This window comes from Pinus tabuliformis, chromosome 9 (genome assembly GCF_031772625.1).
Source record: "Pinus tabuliformis cultivar Carrire ecotype Pingquan chromosome 9, CPIR1, whole genome shotgun sequence".
Taxonomy (NCBI): Eukaryota; Viridiplantae; Streptophyta; class Pinopsida; order Pinales; family Pinaceae; genus Pinus; species Pinus tabuliformis.
The window spans coordinates 1,211,680,091-1,211,698,854 of record NC_142307.1 but is presented as its reverse complement, the minus strand read 5'-3'; positions in this window follow the sequence as shown (position 1 = coordinate 1,211,698,854).

Sequence of the window (18,764 nt, the reverse complement as noted above, 5' to 3'; positions counted from 1 at the left end):
TTATGATTACATATGTCATTATGAAGACCAAACCTAGTTACATATTTCAACACTCCCTCTTAACTAGGGAGGTATTCATAATCCATACAAGGTACTTGGACATTCTCAATATGAAGAATTACCATAAGAAGAGTCATATTGGTAACACATATGTTTAGCACGATATCATCCATCACTCTCACATAGCAAAGCCTTGACTAACAACTCTATCTCTCCACAAGATCAGAGCACAATGTTGGCGAAACCAATGACTTATAGGCACCATCGACATTGTCTCTCAAGGCACATACCCCACCCAGGTGTTCATAGAGTATATCCTTCTAGGACTATTCTTATCTTGGATGCCCTATCATAATGTTGCCCATGGAGGACCCAAGGATTGAAAACAACACATGAATTGACTATATGTATATATATATATATATATAAAGACAAAGTAGAAGCGGTGGACCCAAGGAGCATCCTAAGGAGGAAAGCTATCGGAAGTCGAGGAAAGCCATCAGAAGCCATCAGAAAGACATTGGAAGCCATCGGAAAGAAATTGGAAGCCATCGGAAAGACATTGGAAGCCATTGGAAGTCAGAATCGGAGCAAGAGAAGCATATTGGAGCAAGAGAAACATATTGAAGCAAGAGCAACCATTAGAAATCATAGAGAAGCCACAGGAAAGCCAAAGAGTCGAAGAAAATAATGGAGGAGCCATATCAGAAATATCGCATGTAACATATCTCATATGACCAAGAAGAACTGAAGGAAGAAAACATCGGAGGAGCATTGCGCGGAGGAGCATAAACAGAGTTATTGGAGAAATCGTATCGATAATATATAAGCTCGATGTTTTCTATTATATAACACTGCTCAAAACCATTCGACTATCATATGAACCCGAACTGTTTATGGTAACATATCTATTGAAATATATCGCATCCACTGCATCACAAAATTTAAATCCTTGTCACCGCTCAAAACCCCCGACTTCGATATAAGTTATAGACCCGCTGGACCATTATAATACACCTTTATGAAATATCACATCGCTGTATCAGAATTGTCATATCACAAGTCTTAAAGGATGTCACGTTAAAACGCTGATTGTGATATTACTGTGGACTCGACTACACCACTATAATATGACTCAATATGATATCACATCCATTGAATTGCACGTTTCAAAGAAACGTTAAACCGCCGACTGTGATAAGGGTGTAGAACCAACAGAACATTGATTACGATATAATTGTGGACCCTACGGGCTTATCAAAAATAATTTATTGTATACCGCATTCACTCTGTCGAAAGTAGGGGAATCGACTATGTTATGAGTAGATCTCCGGAAGTTGCGATTGCGATTAAGGTGATGATGTGGCAGGTGGGACCACCCATTATATGGTTTTAGCTATGTTGATATGTGATTTTCGGAAAATAAACAAGTTTATGATAAAAGTAACATAAAGGCCCCTCCGATATATTTTAATATACAAGTCGGCCTCCCTCCAATAAACGTGTCTTTCAGTCATTGGTGAAACTCGTATAAAAATGAGTTAAAATGCTTCACTTCAAGCAAGGATCTTGGGGCATCGATTATAGAGAAGAAGGACAGTTCACAACTCGTGAAATTGAAGAAAAAAAAGAAAAGAAGTCGAAGGTTGAGTGAGAAAAAGAGAAATTTGAAGGTTGAGTGAGCAAAGAAGGAAGCCTAAGGTCCATTGGAAGAAGAAGGAAGCCGAAGGTCCAGTGGAAGAAGGAGGAAGCCGAAGGTCGAGGATTCTATTGACTGGGTTGTTTATTGAAAGGATCAGACCTATAATAAATTTATAGAAGTGCAACCCACGATTTGTTAAAAAGAATGTATAGATAGGGTTGTTTTAATTGAATACACAACCTGAAGCTGTGACAGGCACTCCTCTGAAGCAAATGCCACTCCTGAAGCGGTTACCGCGACAGTAAGAACAGAGGGTAGAAACAAAGAGCTGCTTTATGCAGACATTGAGGCCTAACGCAAATATCTTGTTGAAAAGCATCAACAGATCTTGAAGATATTATTGAAGATCATGATGCATTGTTGAAATCATCATGAGGTAACTTTGTAGACTCTATTAGGAACTATGAATAGTTTTGAAGACTCCTTCATATGAAGATAGGTTGTCATTGATGATGTAGCATGGAGACTACAGTGAAGCTGTAGATTGACAGAAATCAGTGAAGAAGATTTTGGGAGTCGTGAATTACTATAAAACATATCTAGACAAAGTATAGTAGTGGGTTGGAGCCTAGAGGGTTGGTGCCCTGAAGGTTGGAGCCTTGAAAAGATAAGGTTGGTGCCTTGGAGGATAGGGTTGGAGCCCTAGAGGATCGGTGTCCTCAAGAAACCAGGTCGGAGCCTGTACTAGAGAAGGGTTGGTGCCCTAGGGGTTGGATCCTCTAAACGCAAGGTTGGCGCCTTGAGAAGACAGAGTCGGTGCCCTAGAGGTTGGAGCCTCACAAAAGACCAAGTTGGTTCTTGGAAATAGGTTGGAGCCTGAGAGATTGAAGATTGGTGTCTTCATCAAGGGTTGGATCCGTATATATATTGTAATTTATTCATTATAAAGATTATATTAATAAAGAATTTATTCCTATCACTTATTTTGTGTTCTAAATATAATTGATTTAACTGGTAAAATTAACAATTGAAAAGGAATATTGATTCACCCCCCTCTCAGTATTTCCAACAGTATCCAAATGGGGTCGAGTTGATCTTTTTGCCATGACGAGGCCTTAAAGGGTCTTTACAATATGTTACAACTCTATTAAAATATATCGATTTGTTGCATCACAAACTTTAAAGCCTTGCCACTGCTCAAAACCCTTGACTGCGATATGAGTTACGGACCCGCTTGACCATTATAATACACCTTTATGAAATATCGCAAGTGCTCTATCAGAATTGTCATATCACAAGTCTTAAAGGATGTCATGTTAAAACATCGATTGTGATACTACTGCGGACCCGACTGCACCATTATAATATGACTCAATATGATATCTCACCCATTGAATCACATGTTTCAAAGAAATGTCAAACCACCGATTGCAATAAGAGTGTAGACCCAACGGGCCGCCGATTGCGATAGAGTTGTGGAACCTATGGGCTTATAAAAAATAGTTTATTGTATACCACATCCACTCCATCGAGAGTAGGGGAATCGACTATGTTATGAGTAGACCTCCGGAAGTTGCCATTGCAATTAAGGTGATGATGTGGTAGGTGGCACCGCCCATTATATGGTTTTAACTATGTTGATATGTGATTTTCGGAAAATAAATAAGTTTATGATAAAAGTAACATAAAGTCCCCTCCGATATATTTTAATATACAAGTCGGCCTTCGTCCAATAGATGTGTATTTCGGTCATTGGTGAAACACGTATAAAACTGAGTTAAAACGCTTCACTTAAAGCAAGGATCTTAGGGCATTGATTATAGAGAAGGAGGGCAATTCACAACTCGTGAACTTGAAGAAATAGAAGAAAAGAAGCCAAAGGTCAAGCAAACAAAAGAGAAAGTTGACAGTCGAGTGAGCGAAAGAGAAGAAGGAAATCGAAGGTCCAGTGGAAGAAGAAGGAAGCCGAAGGTCCAACAGAAGAAGAAGGAAGCCTAAGGTCGAGGATTTTGTTGACTGGGTTGTTTATTGAAAGGCTCAGACCTATAATAAATATATGCAAGCACAACCCATGATCTGTTAAAAAGACTGTATAGACATGGTCGTTTTAATTGAATACACAACTTGAAGTCGCGATAGACACTCCTATGAAGCAAGCGCCACTCTTGAAGTAGTTACCGCGACAGTAAGAACAAAGGGTTGAAACAGAGAGATTTTTTGTGTAGACATTGAGGCCTAGCGTAGATATCTTGTTGAAAAGAATCAACATATCTTGAAGATATTATTGAAGATCATGATGCATTGTTGAAATCATCATGAGGTAACTTTGCAGACTTTGTTAGGCAATATGAAGAGTTTTGAAGACTCCTTCATATGAAGACAGGTTGTCATTGATGATGTAGCATGGAGACTACAGTGAAGTTGTAGATTGACAGAACTCAGTGAAGAAGATTTTGGGAGTCGTGAATTACTATAAAACATATCTAGACAAAGTATAGTAGTGGGTTGGAGCCTATAGGGTTGGTGCCCTGAAGGTTCGAGCCTCAAAAAGACGAGGTTGGTGCCTTGGAGGATAGGGTTGGAGCCCTAGAGGATTGGTGTCCTCAAGAAACCAGGGTAGACCTTGTACCATAGAAAGGTTAGTGCCCTAGGGGTTGGAGCCTCTAAACTCAAGGTCAGTGCCTTGAGAAGACATGGTCGGTGCCCTCGAGTTTGGAGCCTCACAAAAGACCAAGTTGGTGCTTTGGCAACAGGTTGGAGCCTGAGATATTGAAGATCTATGTATTCATCAAGGGATGGAGCCCTATATATATTTTACTTGATTCATTATAAAGATTATATTAATAAAGCATTGAGTCCTATTGCTTATTTTGTGTTCTAAATATAATTGATTTAACTCGTAAAAGTATCAATTGAAAAGGAATATTGATTCACCTCCCCTCTTAGTACTTCCAATGATTGGTATCAGAGCCAGTACCTTCACACGAAGCCTAATAGCTTGAAGGTTGGTCAATTAGAACACAAATGGTGAAGCCAAGGAAGAAAGTCTCCAATCCTCCTAAATATGTGTCTCCCTCAACCACTGAAGTTGAAATCAATCAATTTATGAAGGCTCCATTGTTCAATGGAAACTTTGATATATGGGAAGCTATAATGAGGAATTTCTTAAAGAATCAAGGCATTAAAGTCTGGAAATCCGTGATTACTGATAACATGATGGATGAAGGATCCAAGGTGTACAATGCAAAAGCGATGAAGGCAATCTTGAATGGGCTAGCGGATTCTATAAAAAACAATTTAGAAAAATGTTCGTTAGTAAAGGGTATATGGGACAAACTTCATGACCTTCACTCAAAAGGAGCATTGACCATGACCACTAGTCAAGAAGATGATGGAAAGCAAGATGGAAATCCAGAACCCATCATGGAGGATGAAAATAAGAATGATGACATCAAGGCTAAAGAAGACATAGAATATGAAGAGAATGAAAAAGATTTTGAAGAAGATCTCCTCACTAAACTTATGGCTACCATGGAAGAGATTATCAATTTGAAAAAGGAAAATGAGGAACTTAAGAAGAAAGCACTAGCTGTTGACCAAGACCAATACAAGGAAGAGGTCTCCTTTCTTAAATCTCAACTAGAAGAAGCAAGAAAACTAGTACAAGGAGCTGAGAAGACAATGGAATCATTGGAAATCAGAGAAGGACAGGTTGATGAAGCAGAAAAGGAAAGAAACGCCATGATATGTCAACTAAAATAAAAGGACGAAGAAATATTCAAACTAGAATCTAACATCAACCTTCTCAAGGCCAAAACATGTAAATCTACAAGGATCAAGGAAGAAATGGAAAGCAGTCTAGCAAAAGAAAATGAAGAAATATTCAAAATGAAGTCAGATATCATCTCCCTTAAAATAGAAGGGAATGAAACAATACGTATCAAGGAAGAGTTTGAGAAACAAATTGTTAAGAAGAATAATGATTTCGAAAGATTGGAAGAAGAAATTGTCTCCCTCAGGAAAAAGGTTGAAGGAATGGACAAAATCTTGAAGATCTCTCAAGTCTTGGATGACATGCTCAGCCATCAAAGATCTCCATTTGATAAATCAGGTCTTGGATATATAGGTGAATCCTCAAGCAAGAATGATAATGTTTCAAACAACAAGGATGTGAGGAAGCCAAAAAGAAATTTTTATGCTCCCAGTTCCAACAAAGTCAAGGATAAGAGTCAAGGAAACAATGAAGAAATTCATGTTCCAAGAAGAAATGTAGATGGTATCAAGGATGCAAGAAGAAATGGTTATCATCAAAGGATCTCAAGGTAGAAAGACTTCAGAAGTACATCAAGGAAATCTCCATCTCCCGGTACCAAAGTATATTTACTGGTTATTCCTATTCTTGTACAAACTTTGGGCACATGGAAAAAGATTGTAGGGCATATCACAAAGATAATTATAATGGTCCCTGTCAATCTCCGAGAAGCAATTCTGAAAGAAGAAGTCATGAATTCTTATTCATGAACAACATAGAGTGCTTCAAGTGTCATAACATTGGTCATATGACATGTGATTGCAACTTGACTTGGGCTCCTACACAAGCTAGAACCATGCCAGAGAATAAAGTTACACAAGTATGAAGAAGAAATAAAATACAATCCAAAAATCTCCTGAACTCTCCTGCCAACAACATATGTTGTTGACTTGATGAAGATATCCTTGATATTCCAAGTGTTTGATTATGGGATTCTGTCAAAAAGAGACCATGCATATAGTTAGGGGGAGCTTGTGATTCTTGATCATTATTGCAAAATATATACGTGAAAGGGTCCTTATGAAATCCTTGATGAGCTATATGAAAAATCATTCTTTGATAGATCATTTCTTAGGAACACTCCAATGAATAACATGATCTCTTATCTATCCAATGGACTATTGTTGAAGATGTTTTTTATACTTGGTTACTAAGTAGAATTTGGAGTAGCAGAGAAGGCCATCTAATGCTAAAGAAATGGGGCAAAGAACTATGTTGTTGTTATTATAGAAGTTGAATATCTCGACTTAAGGATATGGTGTGAGAATTATGGACGCAAATAGAGGAAACCTTCAAAAAAATAGATACATCTAGGAATGGAGCTTGAAGCAAGAGCAGTCGACAGCATCTAACATAATTGAAGCATTGCAAAAAGTTGTCAACCAGTAGAAAGAATTTAAAAGACAGTCACATATTGGATATCAAAAAAACTGCTAGTGGAGATAACTTGCGGAGATAACTTACAAGAACACAAGGAAAATATGGCTCATCAAAAAAAACTATAAAAACGGAGAATGTTGTGCAGTCAAATATAGCTCAATAACTTAAGGAGAAGCATGAAGATACAAAGGAACTCGTATTTGAAGAAAGATAACGAGAAAGACAATTTTAGTGGATTTTTCTCTTGATTCAGACTATGAAGGCCTCTTAATTATGATTGTGGAGACAACAGAATATGGTGTAGAAGCATAAAAACTTGGACTTGGACATTTGGTGTATGACTATTTGGAGTTTGTTTGGAAGCATTGAAGTGGAGCATCTTTAAGCATTGTTGAAGCCATGATGAAGAAGTTCTGAGACATGAAGAGGGGATAATGTGCTAGCTGATGATAAGGCAACAATATTTCTATCTTGAGAAAAAAGAAGAGCACCATGACAGGGGGAGTAACATACCCATGAAGATATACTATTCATGTAGAAGAGAAGCAGCTTGACAAGGGGAGTACTTGGGCACCCCATTTTCCATTGATGTCAAAGGGGGGGAGAATGTTGAAAGGGAAAGAATATTGCCATCAATGACAAAGGGGGAGATTGTTAATCAAGGTTGTCATTGATGTCAATATGGCAGTGTTTGTGATGGAAAATTCTTGTGATACATGATGTTTCCCATTGATGCCCATTGATCATAATGTTGCCCATGGAGGACCCAAGGAATGAATACAACATATGAATTGAATATATATATACAAACAGAGTAGAAGAAGTGGACCCAAGGAGCGTCCCAAGGAGGAAAGTTATTAGAAGTCGAGGAAAGCCATCATAAGCCATCAGAAATACATTGGAAGCCATCAGAAAGACATTGGAATTCAGAATTGGAGCAAGAGAAGCATATCAGAGCAAGAGAAACATATCGAAGCAAGAGAAACCATTAGAAATCACAAAGAAGCTACAGGAAATCCAAAGAGTTGAAGAAAACAATGGAGGAGCCATATCGGAAATATCACATGTAACATATCACATATGCCCAAGCAGAACAGAAAGGAAGAAAACAACAGAGGAGCATTGCGACGGAGGAGCCTAAACAAAGTTATCGAAGAAATCGTATCGATAGTACATAATATTGATGTTTTCTATTATATGCCACTGCTCAAAACCCGTCGACTGCAATATATAATACATAACTAAACTATTTATGGTAACAATTCTATTGAAATATATCGAATTCACTGCGTCACGAACTTTAAATCCTTGCCAACACTCAAAAACACAAACTTCGATATGAGCTACGGAACCACTGAACCATTATAATACACCTTTATGAAATATCGCATCCGCTATATTGAAATTGTCATATCATAAGTCTTAAAGGATGTCACGTTAAAACACCGACTGCGATATTACTGTGGACTTGACTACACCACTATAATATGACTCAATATGATATCACATCCATCGAATCACATGTTTCAAAGAAATGTCAAACCGTCAATTGCGATAAGGGTGTGGACCTAACGAACTGCTGATTTTGATAGAGTTGTGGACCCTACAGGCTTATAAAAATATTTTATTGTATACCACATCCACTCTGTTGACAGTAGGGGAATCAACTATGCTATGAGTAGATCTCCGGAAGTTGTGATTGTGATTAAGGTGATGATGTGGCAGGTGGGACCACCCATTATATGGTTTTAGCTATGTTGATATGTGATTTTCAGAAAATAAATAAGTTTATGATAAAATTAATATAAAGGCCCCTTCGATATATTTTAATATACAAGTCAGCTTCCCTCCAATAAACGTGTCTTTCGATCATTGGTAAAAATCGTATAAAAATGAGTTAAAACGCTTCACTTCAAGCAAGGATCTTGGGGCATCGATTACACAGAAGGAGGACAGTTCAAAACTCGTGAACTTGAAGAAACAGAAGAAAATAAGTTGAAGGTCGAGCGAGCAAAAGAGAAATCTGAAGGTTAAGCAAGCAAAAGAGAGAGTTGATGGTCGAGCGAGCAAAGAAGGAAGCCTAAGGTCCAGCGAAAGAAGAATGAAACCGAAGGTCCAACGGAAGAAGAAGGAAGATGAAGGTCAAGGATTCCGTTGACTAGGTTTTTTATTGAAAGGCTCAGACCTATAATAAATCTATAGAAGCGCAGCCCGCAATTTGTTAAAAAGACTGTATAGACAAGGTCATTTTAATTGAATACACAGCCTGAAGCTGCGACAAACACTCCTCTGAATCAAGCGCCACTCTTGAAGCAATTACCGCGACAGTAAGAATAGAGGGTCAAAACAGAGATCTGTTTTGTGCAGACATTGAGGCCTAACGCAGATATCTTGTTGAAAAGCATCAACAAATCTTGAAGATATTATTGAAGATCATGATGCATTTTCATCATGTGGTAACGTTGCAGAATCTGTTAGGCAATATGAAGAGTTTTGAAGACTCCTTCATTTGAAGATAGGTTGTCATTGATGATGTAGCATGGAGACTACGGCGAAGCTGTAGATTGACGGAACTAAATGAAGAAGATTTTGGGAGTCATAAATTACTATAAAACATATCTAAACAAAGTATAATAGTGGGTTGGAGCCCATAGGGTTGGTGCCCTGAAGGTTGGAGCCTCGAAAAGACAAGGTTGGTACCTTGGAGGATAGGGTTGGAGCCCTAGAGGATTGGTGTCCTCAATAAACCAGGTCGGAGCCTGTACGAGAGAAGGGTTGGTGCCCTAGGGATTGGAGCCTCTAAACACAAGGTCGGTGCCCTAGAGGTTGGAGCCTCACAAAAGACCAAGTTGGTGCTTGGAAACAGGTTGGAGCCTGGGATATTAAAGATCAGTGTCTTCATCAAGTGTTGGAGCCCTATATATATTGTACTTGATTCATTATCAAGATTATATTAATAAAGGATTTATTCCTATTGCTTATTTTGTGTTCTAAATATAATTGATTTAACTGGTAAAAGTAACAATTGAAAAGGAATACTGATTCACCCCCACCTCTAAGTACTTCCAACAATATCTAAATGGGGTCGAGTTCCTTCTTATATATAGGATTTTCAGGGGTATGAATTGCTATCTTTAGGTCAACTTTTCTCTTCATATAGGCCAACTTGATATTTGTGCTATGAAGAGGTATTAGAGGGTCTTTTGACTTTATTTTGGCTCAAATAAATTTTCTTTACATTATGTAACATGCCCAAATGGGTCTTCAATACATGACAATGACTCAATTGACTTCATGACAAACCTAGAAGCACTCAATGGGTGCTTGACCTAAAAATAAATCACCCCTTGAGCATGAAACCCATGCCTCAAGAATAACAATAATAAATTTATTTTTCTCTTTTCATTAAATACATAAAATCATGATTAAAAATGTCATTATGAAAACTGAACCTAATTACAAATTTCAACACTCCCTCTTAACTAGGGAGGTATTCATAATCCATACAAGGTACTTGGACATTCTCAATATGAAGAATTATCATAAGAAGAGTCAGATTGGTAACCCATATGTTTAGCATGATATCTTCCATCACTCTCACATAACAAGGCCTCGACTAACAATTCTATCCCTCCACAATATTATAGCACAATGTTGGCGAAACCAATGACTTATAGACACAATCGACATTGTCTCTCAAGGCACATACCCCACCCAGGTGTTCATAGAGTATATCCTTCTAGGACTATTCTTACCTTGGATTCCCATTCCTCAAACAATATCGGTCCTGTATGACTACTCTTATCTTGGATGCCCTATCTCATCGTCTAAGAGTATCAGATGCCAGATGCTTACCCAATCCTCCATTATTTCTTCCAAGGTGAAGACGAGAATGATGTGTCTATCTCTCCCTCTCAACTAGGGAGCATATACCCATTCCTATGAAGGAATGTACCCATTCCTATAAAAGGAATATATCCAAGCTCCCTCTTATCTAGGAACTTGTCCAAACTCCCTCTTAACCAGGGACTTGATTCCAATAAATTTCTACTCTAGGTGGAGATCATGGGACTATCAACTACTTGTGGGGATCCTTCTTTTGATGTAATGAAGTTCATCTTTAACATTATGGATCCTTCATATTTTGGGACTTCTTTGTAAGGGATCGACCATCCATCACTTTATTTCATGAGCCACATCGTTCATGTCATCCTTTTCTTCATTGGAAAGTGATCTTCTAATCCACATCTAGATTTTATTCATACATCTACCTTTTGCACATCATGTTTCCTTCAGGATCTTCCAACCCACCACATGAGTACTAGTTGTACGTGACATCCACAACTCTCTTTTGGTAGCCTTGTATTATCCCATCTAGATATTGTTCAAAATAAAAAATGAACATCAAATCATAATTACCTTTTGTGATGGCCCTTCATCACGACATTTTCTTGTTGCAACATCAACATCATGCATGCATATTGGCACATCTCTAAGATATTCAATGTCAAGGGTCCCCTTCCTTTATAGGCTTCATCAAAGTCTTCACCCATTTTCCATGGAGATGTCATAGTCAATTCTTCTAGTCATCAGATGTTGATTTCCTTTTCTACGTGACCATAGTTGCATCTTTCACAATCTCTTCTTTCTTTCTTCACATATTTCTCCCCATGAACTTCCATCCACAGTTCCTTCATCCTTCTCAACCACCTCAAATTCCATATAAGGACATATTATGTTGATTTCATCTTTTCAATATGTGAATCATGCCTTCATGCATCTTTTCAATGGAAGAGATCCCTTTTTTTTAGACCATGCTCATGAGGTAGATAACTTATCCATGTTATCTACAACTATAGGATGACATTAATTTATTTATCAAACATATGCATACATACCTCTTTTCTTCTTTTTGTCATCTAGGCTTCCTTAAACAACTTCCTTTCCTTAATTGAGAGTACTTCAACCATCTCGAAATGCTACATTCCTTTGTTATCATACCATCATTCTTCCAAACAATGAATCCCATGCAAGGTGGAAGTCTCAACGAGACACTTGCTTCCTCCAAGAGAGATGAACATTATAAAGAAGATTCCAACAAAGGATCTTGATTATCCTCATCCTGTAAATTCTCCTTCCTAATGATGCATGATGATCTCTACACTATATTACTTTATTCTACCCATAGGTACTATTTATGCTTCTAATGAGGTTACAAAGAGCTAATTACTTCATATGATGATTACTACATCCATGTAGACTTCAACTTCAACTATTCTTTCAATATTTTCTAATGATATCATGAGCTCTTGTTTCCATGGTATGCTTCTAATATGATGGCATCTTCTACTAAGATTCATTTCGTCATAATATGTCTCATCTTGAATACCATGGTGGAGATCTTTGCATCTCCTACTTCTCCTTTATATGAAATGGAGAAACCCTAATAGTGAAGATCTATCCCTTTGGATTTCTTCTCATCAAGTTATTCCACTTCTTCGGTGATATGAGCTTCATTTCTTTCTTTCTTCTTGTTGTCCTTCTTGAAGTTCACACAATATCCCTTGTAGTGCCCATATTATTGACAACCATAGCATTGGACTTTTGATATATTCTTCTTCCTTTTATGAGAACTAGATTTCCCAAACTTTCCTTTTATCTTATCCATGGCAGCAAATGCTTGAACTTTTTAACCTAGTCCCACATTTCTCTTTTCCTTTAGCTCGGTTTCTTCAATTTTACACAATGACCAAATTTCATTGAATGGGGTAGCTTCCTTATTTCCATAGATGCATGATGGAAAGTTTCCCCATTCCTCGGGTAGTGCATTGAGCACAATGGTGGTATTTTATTTATATGACATTATTTCTTCCAACTCTTATAGTTGGTATCTTATTTCTGTTACCCTCCTAAAGTATGAGGTTGTTTGATCTTCCTTTGATATCTTCATCTTGTAGAGTTATTGTCTTAATAATATCACTTCTCCAGTAGTACTTATGAAGAAAAATTCTACTAGTTTATCGTATATTTCTTTTGATGTCTTCAACTTTGATACACAGGGTATGAGAGGATCCTTGATGGATTCAATGAGAATCGTTTGAGCCCTTACTTCCCCTTTCATATACTTTGCTATAGTTTGGGATTATTCCTTTGGAGGATTAGTAATTTATCCCTTAACATGTTCAACAATTAATTTTCTATAAGGACTAAATTTGTCCTCTTCTTACATGCAAGAAAGTTTGATGGCCCAACCAATTTGTTGCTTTACTTGAAAAATGAAATCCTTTTGATAGTGGATTCGATCATAAATATAAATGTACTTACTTGTCAAATGAAGATGCTCCTTGACGAAAATATCTTCAACCCGATGCCTTATTTATTTTGATGATGATGTTGATAATATAAGATGTATTCTTGATGAAGATGTCTTCCTTCAAAAGTGATCCTTCAGAGAGAGAGAGATCACCTTAATTACTTGATAATGATGACAACACCTTTTCTTGCTTCCCTTGAATGTAGAGACTTAGATATAATTCAAAGTGTAGTCCTTCTAGGTAGGGTCCTTGAGATCTTATTTGATGATGATGTGCAAGTTTCCCAACAATGCTTTAAGTGAGAAACCCTTCTTTTGATAAGATAGGATTTTGAGGTCTTCTTTACTTGTACTCAGTCCTTGTGAATGTCTTCTTGATGGTATGATGTAATTTTTTTTATATTTCTTGATACTCCTTTTTATAGTCCTTCTAGTGCTTCAGCCTTTGAGTTTCCTTCTTTTAGCTTCCTTTCCTTTTCTTGTCACCTTAGCTCTAATAATATGTTGAGAAATCTAGGGGTAGCTAGATTAGGTGATTTCTCTTACTTTGATAAATGCTTGTGATATAATTTTACTTATCTTAATTAGCTTCTTCTTTAACTTGATTATTTTTGTGTTCTTATCATCAAACAACTACCAAACAATAAAGAACAATGAGACAAGAGGACATAAGATATAGGCTATCATCCAGGGCCAAAACCTCTCCTCTTAAGAGGAAAACCCGCAATAACTCTTCTCTTCTTATAAAACTTCAATTGAAAAATTCCAAGAACTATGACCCTTGACCAAGACTCCTCCAAGACCATGTCAACCTTCCGTCTTGATTTGCACTAATTACAACAACAAAATTTGACCTTCGAACAATTTTGACCCCCAACAAATTTTTTTTGCAACTTCAACCCAATAGATTCATAAATTCGACCTGGATGCTACTTTCACAGCTTCGACCTTGCAGCTTCACAGCTTTTACCTAGAACCAACTTCACAAATTTGACCTTTCAGCTTCACAACTTCGACCTAGAAGCAACTTCACAGCTTTGACCTTGCAGCATCACAACTTCTACCTAGAAGCAACTTCACAACTTCTACCTTGCAACTTCACAACTTTGACCTAGAGGCATCTTCACAGCTTCGACCTAGAAACAACTTCACATCTTTGATGCGGCTTCAAAATTTCGTTTTACCCAGTAACTAAAGAAACCCTAACAAGAGAGAGAGAGAGGCTCAAAACTTCTATCTTGTTGTTCTTCTTATTTTTCATCCTTTGCCAACTTCTATCTTGAGGATATAGAACTTTCTTGAGACTGTAGCCAAATGAGGACGAGTTCCTTCTTATATATAGGCTTTTTATGGGTACGAATTTCTATTTTGCAAACTTGTCCCTTCATGTAGGCCGACTTGATCTTTGTGCCATTACAAGGTCTTGGAGGGTCTTTTGAGTCTATTTTGACTCAAATAATTTTTCTTTACAATATGTAACATGCCCAAATGGGTCTTTAATACATGAAAGTTACTCAATTAACTTTCTAACAAACCTAGAAGCACTCAATGAGTGCTTGAATTAAAAATAAATTTCCCTTGAGCATGAAACCCATGCCCTAAGAATAACAATAATAAATCTATTTTTCTCTTTTCATTAAATACATAAAATCATGATTGCATATGTCATTATGAAGACCGAACCTACTTACATATTTCAACAACTTCTATAAATGACTTTGTAGATCCCCTAGATACTTGAGGAGTACATTGGGTTCTTTGGAGATATATCCAACATAATCACAATTTTTATGAACTTAGTATTGTAATTTTGCACACTCTACCCTTGTCTTCTAAAGTGATGCAAATAGATCCACTAGTCCTATGCATGCCTCATAGGATAGAACTAGGACTTGATGGAGGTTTTAAAAGCCTCTTACTTAGTGAGTGGGGTATCACCTCCAACCTAAGCGTCTCGAAGTGCATTCCCACCAACTTAGGGAAAGGCCCTCTAATTTCAATTGGGAAACTAAATGCTTTTCTCTTCTCCCATTTATGGACATTGAAATAAAATTTTAATTGTTGCAACCGATAATTCAACTTAAAAACATTAGTCTCACCTTGGTAGGGTTTTATGTTCACCTTCACTCCCATTTTAATTAAATATTTTAAATACTTGCTGACGTTAGATCTTGGTTTCTCTTTCTTTGGATTTTTATTCTAACTCATTTTCTAGGTCTTTATTACCTCCCAATTTCTTTTCTGATCCAACTTTTGAATTAAAGTCACCAACCTCTGCTAAAGGTCCAAAATTATTCCTTGGATCCACCATGAAGAGTTACTTGTTCCAATAAATATCAACAACTTATTATTTTATCCTAAAAAATATCTCCTCTCCCTCAATTTGAGGGCTGTTACAACTATAATTATTGACCATGGATAAGGTTTTAAGACTTTCTTCTTAAGCCAATTTCTAAATCTTGCAACTTCTAACAAACACCCCAAAAAATTTCTTTGATACTAATATGACCTTTGAAACTGCCATGGATATTCCACTCACATATTTCATCACAATGTATCTTACAATATTAAGAAATATTTTATTATGAAGTTTATTATCTTACTTCTCATATTTAATATTACTAACGTTGCACTCAAAAGAATGGAAATAGTTGAAACCAAAATCATATAAACAAGAAAATGAAAACACCATCTACACAAATTACATAATATGTGGCCTAGGAAACTCAATATGGGAGAACCTAGCTAGAAGGTCAGGCCTATGCTTTGCTCTATTTTTCTCAATTATGAAATGCATGTAAAAATAATAGGGCACTCACTATGTTATGCACTTAACCCGTGAGAATAACAGAATTTCATAAATACGAAAAAATATTTCCACAAACACAAAAATATAACATGAATTGACACAAGCTACAAAGATATTTTATTATTTAGAAGTGTAATACAATGTTCACTTGCCTCGTCAAGGGGAAACCTCTAATAGAGAAGAGCTAAATTACAATAAAACTTGATTCCTCTTCCCATTCTATCTAATACTATTTATAGGTTTAAGACATCCAAATCCCTAACTACTAGTGGTCCCTTGCATAATACGAGTTAACCACTTTATTTACTAACTCTGGCCCATTTATAACTAATTGTGGTCCCTTTTCTATAATGTGGGTCAACCACTTACAATTATTATTAATGTGGATAACTACTTACATGCTTTATTTACTCAGCTAACTAATTATGAATCTGACTAGACCCCTCAGGCTTATTACATAAATAAAGGGGTTAGGGTTGGACCTGTTATCACTCTAAAATTTCTTCTAAGTTGTTCAAAAAAAGAAATAATAAAGGTAACCACAAACCAACTTTGGAGATCAGGATCTAGCCTTCCTAATCTTAGAGAGGGCTCTCTCTTTTTAATTTAACTTTGTTTAGTTATTTGATTTTAGGCTAGTTATGATTGTGCTTGGGTTTTTGATTTGAATTTTGGTGGTGGGATCACTTACTTAGATGAAAAGGGTTGTCTTTTACCATTGGGCTATGGGGTCAAATGTCAGACAAATAGGACTGGATTAAGTTCTAAAAATAGTGTCTACAGGGCAAACTAGAGGAGTTACTACAGATCTCACAAGCTTGATGGTGAAATGGTTTCCAATCACATCCAGGGAGAAATTAAGGGTTCCCTAGGCTGGATTATGAAGAGAAATGAAATAGGTCAACTGGGATGGGAGAGAAATTAAGGGTTCTCAAATCTGGATATCAAAGGAAAACATATAAATGATTAACTATGCAAAAAAGAGTGCACTTAAACAAATTCTGGGTTAAATTTCCAGTTAATTCATTCAAATTTAGATAACATTTAAGTTTATGAAACACATAAGAAAGTAACAAAATTATACAAAGAAGATACTTCACTGCAATAACTCATCTCATGAATCCTGTAGTGCAATCTTTTTATTACTTGCTCCAGTTTGTTGACTTGAAAATTGGTACAATAACCCTTAGGTTTAAGATCAAAATAACTCTACAAATGTATAGCAATCCACCCTAAATACTTCGAGTTATGAATTATTTATACAAAAAGAATTTACAAAATATCCCAAACTTTCTTGCGAACTAATCTAGGAGAAAGAAATATCTTCATGCAAGAAAATAGAGACAACTATTGAATTGTTGTTTTCTATCCCTGTTATTTAGGTTCTGCTGGCTTTGATCTTTTGCCCTTTAATCTGCTTGGCTGTTTGGTCTTCACGTTGGATGTTATATTTACTTTGAGCTTTCATCTGATACACTTTGACGTTTCTACCTGTCAATATCCTTTTACTGTGCCCTTTTACTTTTACTATACATTTCATATTTTTACTGTGTATTTCTAGAGTAAATCATTTAGCTTCTCCCATGTCTCAGAGTCTGGTAATTGGATATTGAGAATTTTTCTGTATATCTCATCTACCTCTATATATTTGGCAAAAATAGGCTTATTTACAAAAGGGTGTTTTACCTAATGCTAGAGGTAAAACAAATTTTCAAAAGTTTGATACAATACTTTTCCGGTTGGTATGCCCTTCATGGATGAAGTGTTTACCTGATATTTGGCTACTTCCCTGATCTTCTTATTATAATCTTCTTGTGTCATTAGCTTATCATTTATAACTAAGGGATTTTGCAAGCCCTCCTACCTCAAAACTTTGAATTTCATCATGAATCTGTCAATGGCCAATTACATAGTTTGGCACTTATCCTCTAAGTTCAACGTCAAATTCCTCTTGGCGAGGACCCTCTTCACTTCCAAAATTGTACATGTTCTGTCAGGTATCTCTAATTCTTACAGCTCATACTTGTTCTTGGATTTGAGGAAGTGAATGATCTTTGCAGCTTTCTCTGACATGTCTACAAGTACTGCTTTAACCCTCTGAATGGCTTCTGTAGCCTGCTTTATCAAATCAATTTGTTCAAAATTAACCTGAATGGATGGCCAAATATCATTGACAGAGTCAATGATATTGGCCCACAGTTGCTCCTTCATTGAGTGTTAGTTCCTTCTCTAGGATTTTTATTCTTCCAGTCATCCTTGTAGATTTCTGCTGCTCTTCTTTGTGCATGATTTGGGCCAGTTTGCAATATGTTTCCAGGCTGGTCACTTTCTCCTTAAGCCTGTTCATCTCAGTGGTCTGAATGAACATTTATTCCATTGCCTTGACCAACCTGTTTGCTTCATCACTTGTAGAGCTTGTTGTTGTTGATCCTGTTAATGATGTAGTTGGTGTAGATGCCGACAATGTTGTGGCCATTGGAGCAGTGGGAGCTAAGGATGCTGCCAAAGTAGAAGGTAAAATAGTGGTAACTGTTGGGATGACAGTTGCAGGAGCATCATCAAGACTAGCTTGTTTGAGCTGAATCAAGTGATCCGATTCTTTCTTCATCTCCTTTAACTGATCATTCAGCTGCAACATTAGGTCCATCATCTCTTCATGATTGGTCTGACTCTCTAGGACCTCTTTTGTCTGTGGGTGTTGCAAATGAGGTAGCTTAAGTTGTTTCTTAAGGGCTGCTATATCCTCATTCTTCTTTTTGATCAGCTGTTCAGCAACCTTAATGTCAGTTGGATCATGGCCCAGTTCAAT